The sequence below is a fragment of the Acomys minous genome, assembly GCF_964271855.1.
Source record: "Acomys minous genome assembly, chromosome: 4".
Taxonomy (NCBI): Eukaryota; Metazoa; Chordata; class Mammalia; order Rodentia; family Muridae; genus Acomys; species Acomys minous.
In genome coordinates, this window is record NC_140486.1 from 118362636 (window position 1) to 118382440 (window position 19805).

A 19805-nucleotide genomic window follows, 5' to 3' on the forward strand; every position below is an offset into this window, starting at 1 on the left:
TTGAAACTCATGTTCTATTTTTCTTATTAAAAATTAACATATATTCTGAGTGAGGTCACCGAGACCCATAAAGACAAACATGGTATGTATTCACTTATAAGTAGATACTAGCTATAAAGGAAAGGATAATCATGCTACAATCAACAGACCCAGAGAGGCTAAGTAACAAGGAAGGATCAAGGAGGGCATGCACGCATCTCCCTGGGAAGAGGAAGCAGGATATATTTTGTAGATGGACCAGGGGCAAGTGGGAATGGGAACAAGAGGGATCAGAGGGGGTGGGCGAGCATAGGGGAGGGGGAGAAGACTGGGAGAGAGAACTGAAATTGGTGGCATTTGTAGAGTGAGGTAGAAACCTAGTGCAATAGAAACTCCCAGAAATCTACAAGGGCGACCCTAGCTAAGACTCATAGTAAAGGGGGACACAGAGCCTGGCCCAGCCATTTTCTATAACCATTCCAAGACTTCCAGTGGAGGGACTGGGACACCAACCTAGTCACAAAAATGTTCCACCTACAGTGTGTCCTGTCTGCAAGATGTGCTAGTGGTGCAGAACCTGTGGGATTGGCCAATCAACCACTGGTCTAGCTTGACCCCCATGGCACTAGAGGGAGGCCACCCCAGATACTACCTAGAGGGCTGGAAACCAGTGGCTGGATAGGCCAGAGACCTAGGACAGTACCAATCATACCTGGGGAAAAAGTAAACGAAATGATTCCTAGTGATGCTCTCCTATATTTGTAGACTATAGTCTAACAATCGTCATCAGAAAGGCTTCATACAGCAACTGATTGGAGCATATGCAGAGACCCATAGCCAAATATTAGGCGGAGCTCAGTGAATTCTGTAGAAGCGGGGCAGGGGGAAGAATTGTAGGAGCCAAGGGGGTCAAGGGGGTCAGCTAACCAGGGGTCACAGGGCTCAACAAAACCGAAGCAACAGTAAGAGGCCTACGTGGATGTGTCTGACCTAGGTCCCTCTACATGTATGTAATGGTCGTGTAGCTTGTGTAGCTTGGTGTTCTTCGTGGCTACTAACAGTAGGAGTAGGAACTGTCTCTGACTCTTTCGCCTTCTTTTGGGATCCTTTCCTCCTACTGAGGTTGCCTATATTTGAACTATTACTATTGTTTTCATGTCTACCTACCTACCATTGCTGCCCCCTCATCAAATTTGTTAACCAAGTTCTAAAGCAATCTTCTCAATAGAGCTTAGAAAAAATTCACTCCATACCTTTATTTTACCAATTGTGATCTTTATATGAATGTGTTGTTCAGGAATTCTAGTGGATCCTATTGCATAGATTCTCTGTATAAACATACATGAGAACACAAATTAGTTCTTTCTTCTCTTCTTTATTTTATTTTAATTTTTTCTTATTGTGAGTATTATAGAAAACAATACTGACTCTCTCTCTCCCTCAGCGAAAACCCTAAAACCGCCAGTATATAAAGGTTCTTTGGTTTTCAATATCACATCATGCCTGGTCTATCATAACTTTTCGAAATTCCAACTGTTATATGGAAGAAGGCATTTTTGTTTGCTTACGTTGTTGGTGTCCTTTGATTTTTTTGACCTCTTTTGTAAATTACATTTTGATCATATATTACACACCCTGACTCTCTTGAGACAAGACAGTACTTTTTTTTTCTCTCAGTGTGATTCCATCTATATCATGTCTTGTAGAAACTACATAAGATATGCAATAAATTTTACTTAATCCAATAATTTTATTGTGCCAAAACTGTCAGTAAATAAGAAAGAAAGTAGATTAAGATGGCTTGCACTAGTAACTTTTTTATTGTTGTTCACTATTAAGAAAATTCCTTACAGCAGAATTATGGGGGCATTTTACCAATTGAGCTGTCCTCCTTTCAGATAACTAGCTTGCCTCAAGTTGACATACAACTAGACAGCACAAGATTTCTCACTTTTCTATACAGAACTGTTAGACACAGATCTATCCTGTATAAATACAATGAGGATTCTAATCCTGGATTATGTTAATATCAGTTTTAAGCCTGCACAATATGATTCATAAGAGAAAGATGATAAAGAGAAGACAAAGAAAAAGGTTTAATTTCACTACTTTTCATATAACACTAAAAGGTGGTTAGTGGTTAATCAGCACACATTTAATGCCTATCACTTAAGATCTGTGTAGGCATTCATTTCATTGACTGCCATTATCACAACTCTGTCAGGATGAGATCTGCGACATGCAATAGAGCTCTGTCTTACTGTGATACTTCAAAGAGTGAGTGCCTATTTAGATTTAAATTTCCAGTGGAATCCAATGAACTGGAAGCTCAGAAAATGTAATCATCTGTTTTTCATATTAAACATGTACTTCAAAGGACTATTCTTATAGTTTTTTATTATTGTTGTTTACAGTTTACTTCTTGTCAAGCTATCTAGAATTCATGCATCCATGAATAATTCAGTTGATACATGTAACACAATAAAGCATGCCGTTGTGGTCTGAAAGAGAGTTAATACAACTTCTTAAGCATCTAATTTTATACATAAGAGTGATTTCGGTACTGTAGAAGAGCATGCTCAATATATAGATAGAGAATCAGTCATCTGGTGGAAATAGCAGTTAAATTCACTTTAATTGAGATTCTTGTTACAAGAGGGAAGTTTTAAAAGTGCTGATGAATTAAGAATCCCATTTAGAGTCTGAGTTAATGTTTGGCTATAGGGCTAATGTCTAGGGTATATTTAGATCACCATGAAAATGGATGTAGACAAAGTAGGAATAATTCATGCATTTGATAGATAGTTGGAATACATGAATTCAAGGTTCTTTTAAACTCTGAGAGTGTATGGGTCCATAAAGATTAGAAATCCAATTCTGGAACAGATAGAAAGGAGCAGTCACACTGTAAGATAAGATTATGGAGAGGAGCTGTAAAAAAAATAGCCAGAATACAGGGGAAAGATGGGGCACTAAATAGAGGCCTGCGGGCTAGAGAGATGGCTCAGAAGTTAAGAGTACTGACTGCTTCTCCAGAGGTCCTGAGTTCAATTCCCAGCAACCACATGGTAGCTCACAACTATCTATAATGTGATCTGATGCTTTCTTCCGGCCCTCAGGTGTATGTGCAGGCAGAGCACTGTATACACAATAGTAAATAAATAAAGATCAAAAAAATATTAAAAAAATAGAGGCCTGCATTAAATCTATGATTTAAGATAATTCAAAAAATACAACTTGTAACATTATTGATTAGTAGTTTGTAGGATGAAGGTTTGCTTTTGTAAACTATTTTCTCATCTTTTAAGATGCTATTATTAATATCTATTGAGATAATTTCTAATGGAAAAAATCATGTTCCTAAATGGTTTTCCATTAAGCAAATATGTATTTGAAAAACACATTGTTCACTCTATCAGCACTCCAGAACTTTGTGTACATGTGGTTTTGGAGAAATAAGTCATGGGTCTCTTTGGAGTACAGGATTAACTGAATATTAGTTATTTTTTAAAGACATTATTACTGAAAGGTAGAGAATTTCTCCCCAATCAAACTTTGGAGGTTGATTTTAAGTCCTTGGCATGTGAATTTTGACTATTTTAAAGAAACACACATGCACACAGAGGAGTAGATGGCTAATACAGTGTGTTTACTAAAACGTGAACACTAGGGATAGCACAAAGTGTTATATATTAAAACCTTAAAAAGACAAAAGAACTGTTATTTATTATTAAATGATGATGATGAAGTCCATAACATAGGGGAATGTGGCCAATATCAGAAAACCTTCATGAACACACGTGTTAGTTTCTTAATTCCATATATATAAAATTTGTATTTAGAACTTCCCATATTTTTTTCAATAGAATGAGTCTCTTGGCATTCTCATAGACCTTTTCACATAGAAAATCCAATGGTAAATGCCATTTCCCTTCTAAATATATATATATATATATATATATATATATATATATATATATATACACATACATACATACATACACACAAACCTGTGACATTTGGGAGATTATTTACACATTTAAAACATTGGTTTACTAAAGTAACAAACAAATATTTAAAATTAGCAAGTAATTATTTTCATTTTACCTATGATAATCTAAAGATATAAGAGAAACTAAAGGTTACTCTATAAATGTCCTGGGTAATAAATGACTATCATAAATGTGAAAGTCTAATTCTGAATTCTGCTCTCATTGCTTCGTATCAACACATGATTCAACATACATGATTCAAATACCTAATTAAATACCAAACACATTCATAAGAGGATACTTGGAAAACACTGGAAAGACTCTCCAGCAAATCAGATTTAATATAATCTTGCTGCGAGATCAAGGAGGAAATAAGTAGTTTGCACAATATTGGAATTTTGTAAATCCACAGAACGTCATGAGTACTTTGTTGGCTCTAATGGAAGGAATCTTTTACCCAGCTACCAACAATAAAACTAAACACAGAGAGGTGACATCTTAGAGTTAACATGTGGCAGACCTTTTTTGTGAGTAGGGCTTATTCCTTATTACTGCCCTAGTTCTCTGTCAATCTGATAATTTACATAAACCACCTTAGGTAAGTCCTACACTTTGGCATCTCTGGAATTTACTTTAGAGTTTAAGATGTTTTAGAATGGAAATTTTTGATATAATTAACTGAATAAGGAGACAGAAAGGTTTCTTTAATAAGAAGGAATTAGACCCCCTGTTCAGATCTAGCCAACAAAGAGCTCATTCTCCTCAGTTGCTGAGAGAGAGCAGGAACTGCCTCTGATGTGACCACTAGTGCCCCTGATTTGATTACTTCCCGTTGATGTGGAGGCCCAGCAGCACACAGAGGGAGGGGAAGCAGGCTAACTGGATGAGACCTGATAGGCTGTAATCATATGGTGGGGGAGGAGGTCCCCTTCTGTCAGAGGTCTAGGGGAAGGGAATAGGGAGGGGGTGGGAACAGGAAGATACAAGTGAGGGTGTAATAATCTGGGATTTATTCTGAATAAATTATAATAAAAAAAGGAAAAAAAATTAAAATAATCAGCTTCAGTGTGACTATCTTATGATAGCATGGCCTTTTAAAATAATTTTGGTAAAGTGAGAAATTCCTATGCATGCTTGTGTATGTGTGTTTGTAAAGGATAAAATCTATACTAAAGTGTAAGCATCCACAGATGCAATTTGTTCCCTTCCCTTATTCTAGACAATTTCACATGTACACTTGCCTTGTAAGGAAACTTACTTCTAGATCAGACTTTTGAGCTACTGGTGACAATTTGAGGCTCAACAGTCAGTTCTTGGCTTGAAGGACATTCCTAGAAGCAGGAGAAACAGTGGGAGACAGTACCAAGCGTGCCTCAATGATGGGCCTAAGGGGTGTAAGGTGAGCACACCAGTTTAGCAGATAGCAGCCCTGAGTTCTAGCAGCTAGGAGTGGAAGGAAAAGGCACAATGTAGACGAACTACTGGTTTTAGAAGTAAAATGAAAATTCACAGCTGTTCATCAATAATTTCAGGTGTGTGTGTGTGTGTGTGTGTGTGTGTCTGTGTGTGTATGTGTGTGTGTGTGTGTGTGTGTGTGTGTGTGTGTGTGTGTGTGTCTGTGTGTGTCTGTGTTGGGGGATGGTCTGATGTATTTTGCTGCTAGTTAATAAAAAGCCATCACCTGGGCAGGGCAGAGGAGATAGATGTGGCTAAGGTTCCTGGGTTTAGAGAGCCAGAGAGGATCCTGGGAAGAGGTACTGGAAGAAGAAGAAGAAGACACCCGAGGAGGAGAAGAGAGGAGAAGAAAGCCATCATGGATTAGGTGGAAGAGAAGCACGCGGCCAGCATGGATGGAAGATTTGGCCCAGATGAAGAACATTAACAAGTATTTGGGATTATGGATGCGAGGCAGCTTCATAGAAATTATTAGAAGTAGATGGCATGGGATTGGGGAAAGTACTCCATATTCCACTCTGGGAAGTAGTTTAGTCGATAATTCCTGCCCTGCCCCAGGTTAACAAAGGCTATTTTAAATTATAACAGGTGTCTGTGTCTTGATTGATTACTAGCGGGTTACACTGTGATAATAAACATTGGTAGGCCCTGTTGATAGTTTAAAAACAACATGGGGTGTGTGTGTGTGTGTGTGTGTGTGTGTGTGTGTGTGTGTGTGTAGCTTTGTAATATTTTAGATGAACTTGTGTTTATGTTACATTTGACCAATGTTTGAATTTCCCTTTAGCCTAGCACTAAGTGACTTCACTTAGTTTCAGTAAAAACACATGCAAAAGAAATAAATGAGGCTTACTTTGCCATCTGTGTCCACTGACCTCTACGTGTCTTTGATTCTTTGTTGAATGGCATAAAGGTTACCATTGGAAACTTGCCCTAGTAATACTACAGAGATGAAAGCTCCTCTACGTAATTCTCTTTCATAGTATAATTCTCCAATCATCTGAATAACTCACTTAATCTTTGAAAATCATCACACATGATTCTGGCCTGATTAACAAGGCTGAGATATTACTTTGTCTCTTTGATAGGGAAGAAGCAATATCTTGTGTATAGGGAACATTTGTGACCTTGTGAACACCATAATTAATTGAATAAAGACCATAATTAAATGCCAGTTTACACTGAAAAATGGCGTACTGCATTTTGCAATTAATATAAGAAGAAGGTGACAGTTAAAGTACAGGTGTTTTGGTTCAAGTGTAGGTCACTGGGGATGTTCTGTTGGTGAATATTACCTTTATTATCCTGCCTGTGAAGATTGTTAAAGCTTTTTATAACTAGGTGTGCATGTAGCCTAGTGGCATAAGAATAAGGATGAATAAATTATATTCTTTATATTCTTTCTCTTAGAAAATCAGCCAGATATCCTATGAAGTTCATGTCTTTACAGTAAGTTTGGAGGGAGTACAGCTATTTACTTAAAATAGGTTTAGCTTTAACTTTGCTTAGGTGTGTTTTTTAACCAATGACATACAGAGAAATAATAGTTTCTGGAGTTATCTGGTCTGAAAATTTTCAACAAATGTTCAGCTTTGGTTATGGGTGAACAAATTCCTCAGACAAATGCCTGCATAAACATGTAGCCATTCTAAGCATGAACAATGAAATATGTACTCTGTGTTCACTCAGAATCTTTATAGAATCCACTACCAAAAAAAAAAAAAGCAATAGCAAATGTATCTAATTTGTGAATTGTATGGGATAACTGAAAGATTATTCAAATTATTTTCTTTTTGGAGGTACTACTTTTGTAGATGAAGCTAGCTCTTAACATACAATCCTCTGACTCCGCCTCCCAAGTACTATGATTACAGACATGACATGACTACAGGAGACACCATGACTAGCTACTTTGACCAATTTTTGTCATTTGGTTTTCTAACATTATTATTGCATGTTACATTTTTGTTAAAATACTCATAATGACATCTGGCCTAGGTTATTAGTCATATTAGGCTAAGCCACTCTTATGTATGAAGTAGACTCAGAAATATTAGTGGCTTATATTTATTTCTTCAGGGAATACCACACAAGAGATTTATAGAGTCCATATGTTGCAGCCTAAACATATTACTTTAAAGGCTACTGTCATGGGTGGAGTAAAGTGAACTATGGAGAGCAAAGGTCTTTCAATGTGCCAACTGTGTGTAGCAGATGGGGTTTTTGTCCATAACACATCTATTAGAAAGAACCACAATCTCTGGAATAATTCTAAGACTAGAAAATTTTTTCTTCTAAGTGTCCAGGATGAGTAGGGAAATTTGAAATGGTGAGAGTTGGTAACTGTTATTACTATTAGAAGGGTATCATGGTTAATTATCAAATGGGCCCAGTAAAGTTGCATATAATTTTTTGCTTGCTGCTTTCTCACTTTATTAGTCTTTTGAGCCTCTGAGCCTACACATATAAGCTCTATAGAACTGGGACATCTTGGTTTTTCTCATTAACTTTTATAGGCTACTTAGATGTTGTTAATTCCTACTTATTGAAAGGTTGATTCAACAATTCAACCTCTAAAATTGCTTTGCTTTCAGTATTACTGCAGATAGAAAATATAGACTGAACATTTATAGAAGAAAATTTATATGATGGATGACTTCAAATTATCGCATGTGTAATGGGTGGGACAGATGCCTATTATTATGAACTACTGATAAAACTCTCCTGGGTGCTTGTCGTTTGAAGAAGCCTTGATGGTGATGCTGCTAGCAGGTTTTGAAAAGCTTCTAAGCAAGAAAAAAAAATTAAACTGAATCTTCTTCATTTGCACATTTTCATTCATAACAAAATAAACAAAACAAAAGACCACATTACACAAAACCCACCTCTACTGTTAGGCACAGAGGGGATATTTTCTGCCCTAACATTCCATGTGTGAATAGAAGAAAAAAAAAATAACTAGCTCTCAGTGGAGGGAACCAGATAAGACAAGGCTAGCCAAAGTGCTGCTGAAGCCATGGTGAAACTATCAGACATGCATAGACTTCCTGTTGGAAATTTAGTCTATTTCTTCCTTTAAGAGATGCATCCTTGAAACCCACCATCATTAGAAGCAGCAGCACTGGTCTCCTACACCTCATCTTCACATACCTAGGTGCAGCGTGAACATTCAGTAAATCTCATCGGAATGGGCCAGGAGATCCTCAAGAAATGGGCCAGATTCTTTTTTTTTTTTAATTAATTTTCTGTTAACTTTTATACAAGTCATATTTTTGCATTCCTTTATTAATTAAAATAAGTTAAACTATTTAAATCATCATTAAGTAATAAATAACTTTAAAATATTGATTTATCATAATTAAGCAATAAGTAAATGATTTTAAAAGATTTCCAACATGCATGATTACTTCTTGTGCCTAAGGACAGTTGTCTTTTAAATTTGCTTAGATACATTCTACTACCTCTGACTTTAACCCAAAGTTTAAGATAATATAAAAGAAAATCCTTGATGTTTCAGCTCTAAATTTTAGCATTATTTGCTAAACTTAGGCACTATAAAACTTCCTTGTTAGGAGGTAAAGTACATGATTCATGAAGTTTCTATCTAAAAGGCAGAGAGTATCCCCATCACCCTCACCATGATGCATTTCTTAAGGTATCTTGAAGGAAAAAGACAAACCTACTCTACAGCAGGATGGGTCAGGACTATGTCTGATTTACTGACATTTAGGTTTATTGACATCTAGGTTGCACTGTAGTGACTCCAAGAAAAGCTACTTTTAATTCAAATTTCTTTTTTTTTTCCCCAATGGTTATATTTTTATTGTGAAGACATTGGTTCATGTAATCGGGAAAATGTTTATTGCCCACAATTCTTATTTAGGTTTTATACACATACCCACAAACATAGATGTTCTTAATGTTTTAATTATAACATGTTGAAGGAATAGTTTAACAAGTGAGATCTTGTTAGTGTTCCATTACTATGACAAATTAGTTAATGGAATAGCTAGAAGGAAGTACTGATTTTGGCTAAAGCTTTTTTTTTTAATCTTTTTTTCCTTTTTTAATTAATTTATTCATGTTACATCTCAATGGTTATCCCATCCCTTGTATCCTTCCATTCTTCCCTCCCTCCCATTTTCCCCTTATTCCCCTCCCCTATGACTGTTCCTGAGGGGGATTACCTCCCCCTGTATATGCTCATAGGGTATCAAGTCTCTTCTTGGTAACCTGCTGTCCTTCCTCTGAGTGCCACCAGGTCTCCCCCTCCAGGGGACATGGTCAATTCAAATTTCTTAACATGAAGATATGAGTACACACCAAACCCAGGAGGAATTTGGTAGCATGGGTTAAATCTTTAAGTCTCATTCGCAGCCTCAAAAAGGCCAATGCTCAAAAAAATATGTTTGGGTGTGTCATAATATGAGACTGACTTGATTTCTTTTCGGGAACCTGGAAAAAGTATAGAGTAAATGTGCTGAGTTGGGTGGGTGGGGAGGACAGGAGCATCTGGGTAGAGCTGGGGAGATGGGAAGCTGCAATCAAGGCACAATGCATGGAAAAAAGGCAAGAGCTTCTCTTGACCCCATCGCTACGCTTGTTCTTGTGTAAGCATCAATTCGGCATCAGGTTTTTAGCATAGCAAATCACTCGTTCAAAGATAATGGTCTTCCAACTTACCTGCCAATGTATTTGAATGATGCTTCACATTAAATATATTAGGCTTGCAAAGTGCTCTTTACAATATTTATAAGTGTTTTGATATTCTCCATGCTTTAACAGATATTTTACCATTATATATTAAATAATTATATATCCTGTCAACTTTTTTACTAGTCATAAATAGAATTATTTATTGATTTTAATGATAAATAATTAAACAACTTTTAAATAACAAGTAATTTAATTTAAATATTAATTAAAACAGTTAAATAATTTAAACAATGATTTTTAAAAATTTTCAAACATGTACAATTACTTCTTGTGAATAATGATAGTTGCTGTTTTCTAAATTTGCTTAGATACAGTCTACTACCTCTTGTTTGGTTTTGTTTTAACCCAAAGTTTAAGGTTATATAAAGAAAATCCCTGATTTTTAGATCTAAATCTTAGCATCATTCATTTTGTTATTAGCCTTTTTTGTTTATAAATTTCAAAGGCATTTTTGGGAGGTGCTGAAGATTGGATTTTGGACATTAATATATGCTGAGTAAGCACTCTACCACGGAAATGCTTCTCCACCTTCACAAAGTTATTCTTTTTATGGTAGTTTTTTTCTTTGTCTTTTTTCTCTATTTTTATTTTATTGAAAAAATATTTTTATACAATACGTTCTGATCATGGTTTCCCTTCCCCTAACTCCTCCAAGATCTTACCTACCTTTCCTCCCATCCTAATCCACAACTTTTCTGCCTCTATCTCTAATTAGAAAACAACAAAGCAACTAAAAACAAGAAAAAATAAATCTCCCCAAAATCCCAAATAAGAATAAGACAAGAGTAGCAGAAAAAAAGAGACAAAGAAAAAGCACAAGAAATACAGAGAACCATTAACGTACGCACATGAAGGAGAAACAAACATGTTTTTTGTTTAGATCACAAGTGGGGGATGAGAAAAAGACTTGTGAGAAAGCAGGTGATATTTATCCCCTTATAAGTTGAACCACCATGTGGGGGAGATTGGTTGTTAACCAGCTGAAAAACGTCTTTTAACAAATTCTGAGAGGAGATATAAATGTGAGCCAAAAAACAGGAGGCGGGGCCTTTGGAGACTTGGGATAGTTTTGGCCATTCATCGCTCTACTTTGGGACTAGAGAGAACTGCTCCTAGGGGGAAGGCTTGGGGCTCTGGGTTCCAGCTGAGGCTCTGGGTTCCAGTTGTTCCAGGTTCCAGCAGAAGAAATGCTGCTGGTTACACCAGGAAAATCATTCTTCGGAACTGATATCCTTACCATTTCATTATTGTATTCTTTAATCTCCTTTTCCTATTGTTTAGGTTAGTTGGGTTATAAGTGAGGTACTCTGGGTTAATAAGTTCATAATTGTTAAGAAAATTGAGCCTACACACACACACACACACACACACACACACACACACACACACCACACACTTGCATACTCAATAATCTCATAAAAACTCAAAGTCAGAAACTGCAATATATATGCAAAGGGTAGGTCTTATGAGACAAATAACCTCCAAATATGTCATTGAGTTCACATTGTGTTGACCATCAACTGCTGACATGAGACCTGCCCTTAAGAGTTCTGTCTCCCCAGTGATACTCCCTTGTAGAAAACTAAGTTTTCATTGCTGGGTGGTTATCAACCCAACAGCGTCTGGGTTATGCACGGGAACTTGAGTTCACTTCTCTCAATATTTGGCCTCCGTTTGAAATAGACCTGTTAAGGCTCTGTGCATACTACCACAGTCTTTGTGAATGCATATATGCCTCAGTTGTGCTCTGTTTAGAGAGTCTTGTTTCCTTGGTGTCCTCCATCCCATCTTACAATATTTCATCATTTGATAAAAAGTATCATATCTGGTTCTCTCTTTGAGATGAAAGGCATTTGTTGACAGGTTTAATTATTTTCAACATTTTATGCTGAGGTCATCAAGCCAAGTCTGACAGGGCAGGTGTATAATTGAGAGCCAAGTGAGAGGTTGACGCAGGAGGATCTAAGTTGTAGGTTATTTGGGGGCACCAAGTGAGTTTCAGTGTCAACTTAAGTGACTTACTGAGGAGATTCTGAATAAAAATAAAAATGAGAAGAACGGCTGGAGGCATAACTAAGTGCTAGAGCAATTGTCTAGCTTATATCATGTTTTTGGTTCAATCCAAAATGAGGTAGAGAGAAAGGGATAGCAAGAGACAGAGAGAGGGGGGGAGGGAGAGGGGGGGAGGGAGGGAGGGAGGGAGGGAGGGAGGGAGAGAAAGAAAAGTTTTTGTACAGGGCCTAGAGTTACAAGGCTACTGTAGTGCTTGCTTAGTACATTGGAACTAACCTCCACCCCCAAAGAGTTAATACTTTTATTTATAAAGTTGTATGTAATAGTAATATTTAAACTAGAAATATTATCTTGCTTGACAAATATATATATATAAGCTCCAGTGACAGTTAACTTGAGATTCACTCCAGACTTTAAATTTTTCTATATCATCTTTATAGTTAAATATCCTACCAAAAATATTTCTCATATTTGCAAAGAAGCTAATGAGGTCCCAAGTTTGTATCTAAAGACAGAAACTTCTAGAAAAGACAATTTCTCTTTGATGTTTTCTCATTTTGCCACTGAGAAGCCCCATGATATTGCCCTACTTCACATACGTCACCAAATATCATTGATCTGTATTGCTCATAGACTTGGGGACAAACGTCTTGCAATAAAAGAGCTGGATTTGTTGACTTCAATCAAATATATCTTTGCCATAGAAATATGTTGTAGAAGAGCAAACACTAAGAAATATTCAAATTCATGTTTCTTATCACAGAGGGAAGTGTAGAATGAAATTAATAGTATTTCCTATGCTGGGTATTTTCTTCACTGAATTATGTGGGTAGAAAAAGCTAGACATAGTCAAAATGGTTTTTGATTAGTAGAGAAAATTCATTAGGTAAATATTTTTAATGGGACTTTCTTGGACTGCCAGCTCCCAATAATGACACAGAGATTTGATGATGATGATGATGATGATGATGATGATGATGATGATGGTGATGGTGATGCTTGGCTTTGCCTTAGGCTTAATCCCAACTAGCTCTTATCCTGTTTATACTAATCTATGTTCTGCCACATGGCCTGTTGCCTCTCAGTCTTAGTCTGGCACTGTCTCTTCTCCCCCTGATTCTTTCCCAGAGTTCCTATCTCTGCCCAGAAGTCCCACCTTCTTCTCCTGCCTTTGCTATTGGCCAGTCAGTCAGCTCTTTGTTAAACCAATCAGAAGGTGTTGGAGGAAGTGTTTGCAAAATATGATGCAGCCAATAAACAACAATACCAAAGTCCAGCCTGTTCTTAGCTCTCTGCTGGTACAGAAATCAATATTTGCATAATACAATCTTTACACAGTGCACACAAATATCACCCCAACAAATATTTAAATAGAAGAGATTGGATTCACTTTTATAATACCAGGCTTGGGATGCTGATGTGGAGAACAGAGACTTTTTTGAAGTTAAAAGATGCTACCTATTGAGTTCTAGAACAATCTGTGTCAGAAACTGACTAATCTGATACTTTAAGCAATCAGTACTCCATAGACACAGTGACAGTTATTCACACTTCTCTAAGAACATAACATAGTATGGGTGACTTAATCAAGAGAAGTTAATTCGTTGTAGTGTTGGATGCTAAGAACGACACACATTTGCCAATGAGTTATCCCTGGCTAGGACTCTCTTCCTAGTTGGCTACTTCACAACATCCTCACATGGTCTCTCCTTTGCAGGTCCTGGGGCTGAGTCTCAGGAAATGGGAGGTGTGCAAGCTTTGATATCTCTTCCTATAAGAGTACCAACAGTCTGAGATCAGAGCTCCATACCCACCACCTCATGCCCCTTTGCATGTCCCTTGTGATCCTTGTTCTAAATGCCAAGGGTCTACATAGGACACACATAGGGACTCATACAATGGGGGTAAAAAGGTCGTTGGGGGTGAGTACACACGTAATTAGTATATAGCAAAACAATCCTATTAATAGGTATACATTTAGGCAAGTAATTTGTGAATTGACATGAAGTTAAGGACAAAATAGTAAGGACAGGAGTATTCGCCAACACTTAAAACAAAATTCTGAAGCCTCAAAGTAAATGTGCAATCCTCTCCCGAGTGCAGACTGTCTCTGGTGGTGATGGTTTAGTGATTCCAGCCCAGGGCCCAGCACATGATTTAGTTTTAACGCTTTCAATTTACCCCTTGTCTGGGTTTATCATGCAAACATAAATAGAACATATTTCCCAAGCAGGTCTATCTGCTTTTGATTCTGTCCACTTCTGATGCTGTGATTATCGGACACAAGGTCAAGAAAAAGAGCAATCCTCCATTTGTTTACGTGTCATTACTTTTTTTCTCTAGGACTTTATTCTGGATTACTTCAGTCTTGAGCCCTCTCTGCTTTTGTTGAGTGTTTTGTTACGATTTCTCAATTAGAGTAATAGTCTTTTTAAATTTAAAAATAGATTCTTCTTTCATACAGTAACCATGTTTTATTTTTTATTTATTTATTTTTGTTATGGCCAAATGGATGACATGTTAGTGACAAAACCTCATGACAAGATTTATTTTATGTAAATATAATCATAATTTCCAAAGTTAGAACCCAGAAGGGGCAGTTAGGGGACTGTATTATCTATCTGGTTTGTGGTTAATTTACACTTCCAAACCCTAAGGAAGATAATGGAATTTCAGCTGGAACTATATTCCTTGAATCACAATGGAGGAATAGTGTCAAAATAAAGCTTAAGTAGAATTAGAAATAAACTATTATAACAGGCAATGAGAAGTAACCCTCTGTAAAATACTGCTTTTATAGCCCCATAGTACCCAAGGCTCTTCTCTGGTCACTGAACCAGAGTAGATGGCACAAAAGCTTCCCAGTGGGAGGAGGTAGGTTCCATTGTTAGAACACAGCCAACTCAAAAGGTTTCTGATTTCCAATTTGGAACTCAAGTGATATATTCTATTCATTAAATTGGTAAAGCTCTCAAGTTTTAGGTATTTAAATTTTTAATGAGTTTTTTTCATTATCCCTAATGCTTTAGTGTCAGAAAATACCTCATTGTGGGTGGATTGTGATATATCCAGTAGAAATGATAATGTATGACATAATTTAGATGAAAATTACCCTTAGGTGTGGGAACTGAATAGAGTCATAATAGATCAATATATAAAATTTCATTTAGATTTCTGGAAACCCTTTCCTTCTTGAGTAAATGGGATGGCTTTTAAAAATGTAATCAATATAAAACTTTGGTAGAAGCTAGGGACATAGGGTACTGTGTGAAAATTCACGAGCTAAATTTGTACTGATCCATTTCTAGGCCACAATACCTGGATAGTAGTTTACATCTTACACAGTGAGGGTCCCCGAACTATGTTTTAATCTCAGACACCACACATTTCTGCAAACAATTACATTACTACCTTGTAGTAGCTTTAGTGTACATGTCTCTAATTATAGTAATATAGAGACCAGGAGTTAGATGGATTCTCTGGTAGGGGGAGAGAGAGAGAGAGAGCGAGAGAGAGAGAGAGAGAGAGAGAGAGAGAGAGAGAGAGAGAGAGAGAGAGAGAGAGAGAGAGAGCAGTCATGGCCAGGAATAAAGGGGGAAATCTCTAAGATTCGTTTTGATCCTGTTGATCTGATCCAAAAGCCTGGCAGCTTAAAACAAAAGCCTGGTATGGTTTTTCTCCTTCCTGCAGGATTCCAGATGGCGCACTGGCTCAGCAAGTTCATTACACAGTGGTTGTGAGCCAACCAACCACACTATCTTTTTTTTTTTTTCAAACTGAGGAATACTAAACGAAGAGAAGAAAAATTCTTCAGAGACTTTCAAAACCTCAACTGTTAAAACTAGAGGCTGGACATTGTGACTCCCCAAGTCCCCTCTCTGCTTCGTAGAGGGTATTTTTCTCTGCAGTCCTTCTGCATTCTTGTTTTTTTTCTCATCGCCAATAAATGCTCTTATTCAGCTGATGATTCTGTCTGCTGCTGTCTAAGGTGTTTGTGATTTCTTCACTGCTACCTTTTGCACTCTAGATTTTGCCTGCTCTTTAATTCTTTACTTGTCAGAGAAAATGAACCCAGTCAAGACTCCTAGACTGGATCACTATGACATAATCAGTCTAAACTACAATAACAAATCAAAGAACTTATGTAAACTATTTAACTAATTATTATGTGTAAACATGATGAGGAGTTATTTCAGCTACATCTTGAATAAACCTCCCTTTTTGACTGTCTTATTTCACTAAGAATTACTCATTTTATGTATATTTCTCATTCAGTATATATTTCTGCCATGACTTATTTATTTTTGCTGAGTGATGATCCATTTAATGGAAACATCACATTATTTATCTAGTCAATGACTAAAGAATATCTTGGATATTTCTTAAGAGTATCTTATGGGCAATTATTAATTGTTTATGTAAAATAAGTTATAAGGGCATCAATATTAAAATTAGTTGCAGAAATATGTAGGAGCAGTATTGTTTTATCTTATGGTAAAATTGTTTATATTGAACAAAAATGGTCAACTTTCTTGCAATATCAGTATCATTTTATATTTGAATGACTTGTGAGAGAAAGCTCTATTGTCCTACCTGCTTACTGGAAACTTATGTCTTCAGTGCATTGGACCTTAACAGTTAAATATGCATGTAGCAGAAACATGCTGTTGTTTAAACAGGAATTTCCCAAAGTCTAATAATTGTTAACATTTTTCTATGATTGTCACCTGAACATTCAATCACTGAGTTTTTACAAATTCTTTGTACATTTTGAATAAGTTTATTATCTAGATATATGTATTATAAACATTTTATATTTTTGTTTTTTTATTTTATTTTTTATTAGGTTTAAAATTTTTTCACATATGTTTATATCATTACATGTACATAATATATACATGTCAAACTACCTACAGCAAGAATAATCATGAAACAATCATGCATTATATAAATGTTATATTCATAGTAATTTTGCTATTTCTATTTGGCAGCTTTGAAGAAAACATCCTGGTGCATTCAAAATTCTGAATGAAAATCAATATCTATCATACCATGTTATATCTTCTTTTCATTCTTATCAGGGTAAAAATTATTTAAAAAGCTTAACTTACTAATTTTTATTATTGACTCTATTTTTCTTCCTGTATTTACTTTTTACATTTACAGTCACATTTAGTTTGAATTGCTATGAAAAATTATTTTGTCTGTGAATATATTAACTTCTGCATACAGCTTCTATATATATATTATACCCATATATACATATAATATATATTATATCCTATTATATCCAATTTTCAAGCACCATCTCTTTCAGAAGATTATCCTAGTAATAGGTGCTGAAGTGCCTCTTCCCTAGTGGCAGCTCTCTCAGCCTGGGCATCCTGCAGGAGTCCATGTATGTGGGAATGGCTGACTGTTGACTTCTGGTAAATACAGCCACATGATGAGTGATGGTAGAGGAGTAATGTCATTTGTGCTAACTTTATGTGCAATTTCGGCTGTCTTCCCTGAATTAGAAACACACGTCCATCAGTGGTCACACTGTTAAAAATCTCTGTTATGAAATGGCAAGGAGACTTTTGTACTGGTTAGTCTAAGAGGAAGAAGTAAATTATTTCAAAGTAAAATAATAAAAAACTTGTCATTTTTGTCAAAGATCAATTTAATATATTGTGTGAATATGTATTTGGTTTCTCTTCTTTTTTTCCCCTTTCCTTTTGGCCCCTTGAAAGAGTGGCCATGTTCTTTCACTATCAGTATGCAGTCTTGTTTACTGCAGATTTGCACTTGAATCTTGAAGATATGTTGTAGGATTAACATCACTGTTTAATATTGTTCTCTTTCTGTATTGTGATTGTCCATATCCAAAATACCACTTGCTTCATTTGGCTGAATTTGCATTAAATCTATAGCTCACCTTAGGAAAAACTGATAATTTTGTACTAGGCCTTCCATACCATGGACACTATTTTCGTACATATTTTTAATCTTTTTTAAAAGTTTTTTAATCATAGCCATATACTTTTCATCACAAATTCTGTACAATTTATACAAAAATAAATTTTAGGGTATTGTAGTATATGTTTTTAAATACAAATAATTTTTGTTTGCACTGGAGAGTTGGCTCAGCTATTAAAAACTAGGATCACAACCATATTATATTTGAGTATGGGTGATGTACAGGATAGAAATTGAGTCATGCATAGTAATCTGTGTTCTACAACAGTACTACCATCACTAATTAGTTCTTAGAGGTTTTCTTGAATTATCTGTGGTTTTCTTTTCTTTTTAAAATTAGATTTTAGCTATGTAAAAGATAAAATAGCACCCATTAATGAATAAACTTGAGATGTCTCTTTATTTATTTATATATTCTTTTTTTTTAGGTTTTTTGAGACAAGATTTCTCTGTATATCCTTGGCTATCCTAGAGTCACTTTGTAGATTAGGCTGGCCTCGAAGTCACAGCAATCCACCTGCATCTGCCTCCCGAGTGCTGGGACCAAAGGCGTGTACCACTATGCCCGGCCCATGTATACATTGTATGATACTTAAATAAAATTAAACAATCATACCATTCATAAATGGCAACAGTGATTTCTTGCCTCTCAATTGGAATGTATTTAATCTTCAGTCCTTGATTTATCTATTCATAATATTTGAGAAGAAGTAGTAAGAGGGGACATTTTGTCATATTTCCAATGTGATGTGGAGGTCAACTACATAACTACCATATAAATTTATTATGTACCTCATGAAGTATTGTTTTTAGAATTCATTCTTCCAGTCTTAGACAAATAGAAATGAAGTATGTTGTATTATTTTTATATAATCACCTTTTTTATTTTGTTAATTGCATTTTAAACTTGCAATATGTCTCAAATATTTGGAATGAATCTCCTGTGAGCACAAATATATATTTTATACTGTGAGCTGATTCACTGAATTTTTTGACTTTGGAATGTACACTCATAAATTCTACTGATTGGTATATTCACCTAAATGAATTATCTGGTCTCGGCAGTAACATCATAGCTCCAAAGTAGTTTTACTTACATTTCCTGGAAGAGATCACATTTTAGGAGTTGATTTTTTTTTATTTAAAAATTTTTTTATATTTAATAATTTTTATTTAATTAATGAATATTTAATAATTAGTGAATTGCTTATTTGTTTGTTTATTTTTATGTGCATGCGTATCTGTGCACATATGTGCAGGCGTCCAATGCCAATATACTTGATAGAAGTTTACATTGGGAGTCCTTTTCTTTCACTTCTAACCCCTATCTCTGAAGTAGAATCTCTTCCTGAATGTAGGGCTTGGCTTTTTGTTTGTTCACTCTTTTTTTGGCTAGGCTAGAAGCCAGAAAGCCTTAGCTATTCTGCCTTGCTTCTGTGGAGCCAGTGTCATTCTTATATAAAGCAAAAAGAACAGAGGATGGGGAAACCTGCAGAAGTTTAAGATAGATTCATGTATCGCTTTATTTACAAGGCAAAGGGAAGTCAAAGGACTGTACAAGTAGTTATACCAAATGAGGATGAAATTTGGAAGGAAAATATTTTAAAACTTAGGAGCTCAGTTATTAGAATTATTTACTAATTCCTTTTCATTTTCTTTAAATTATGTTTTTAATTTTTTTGAGATTAT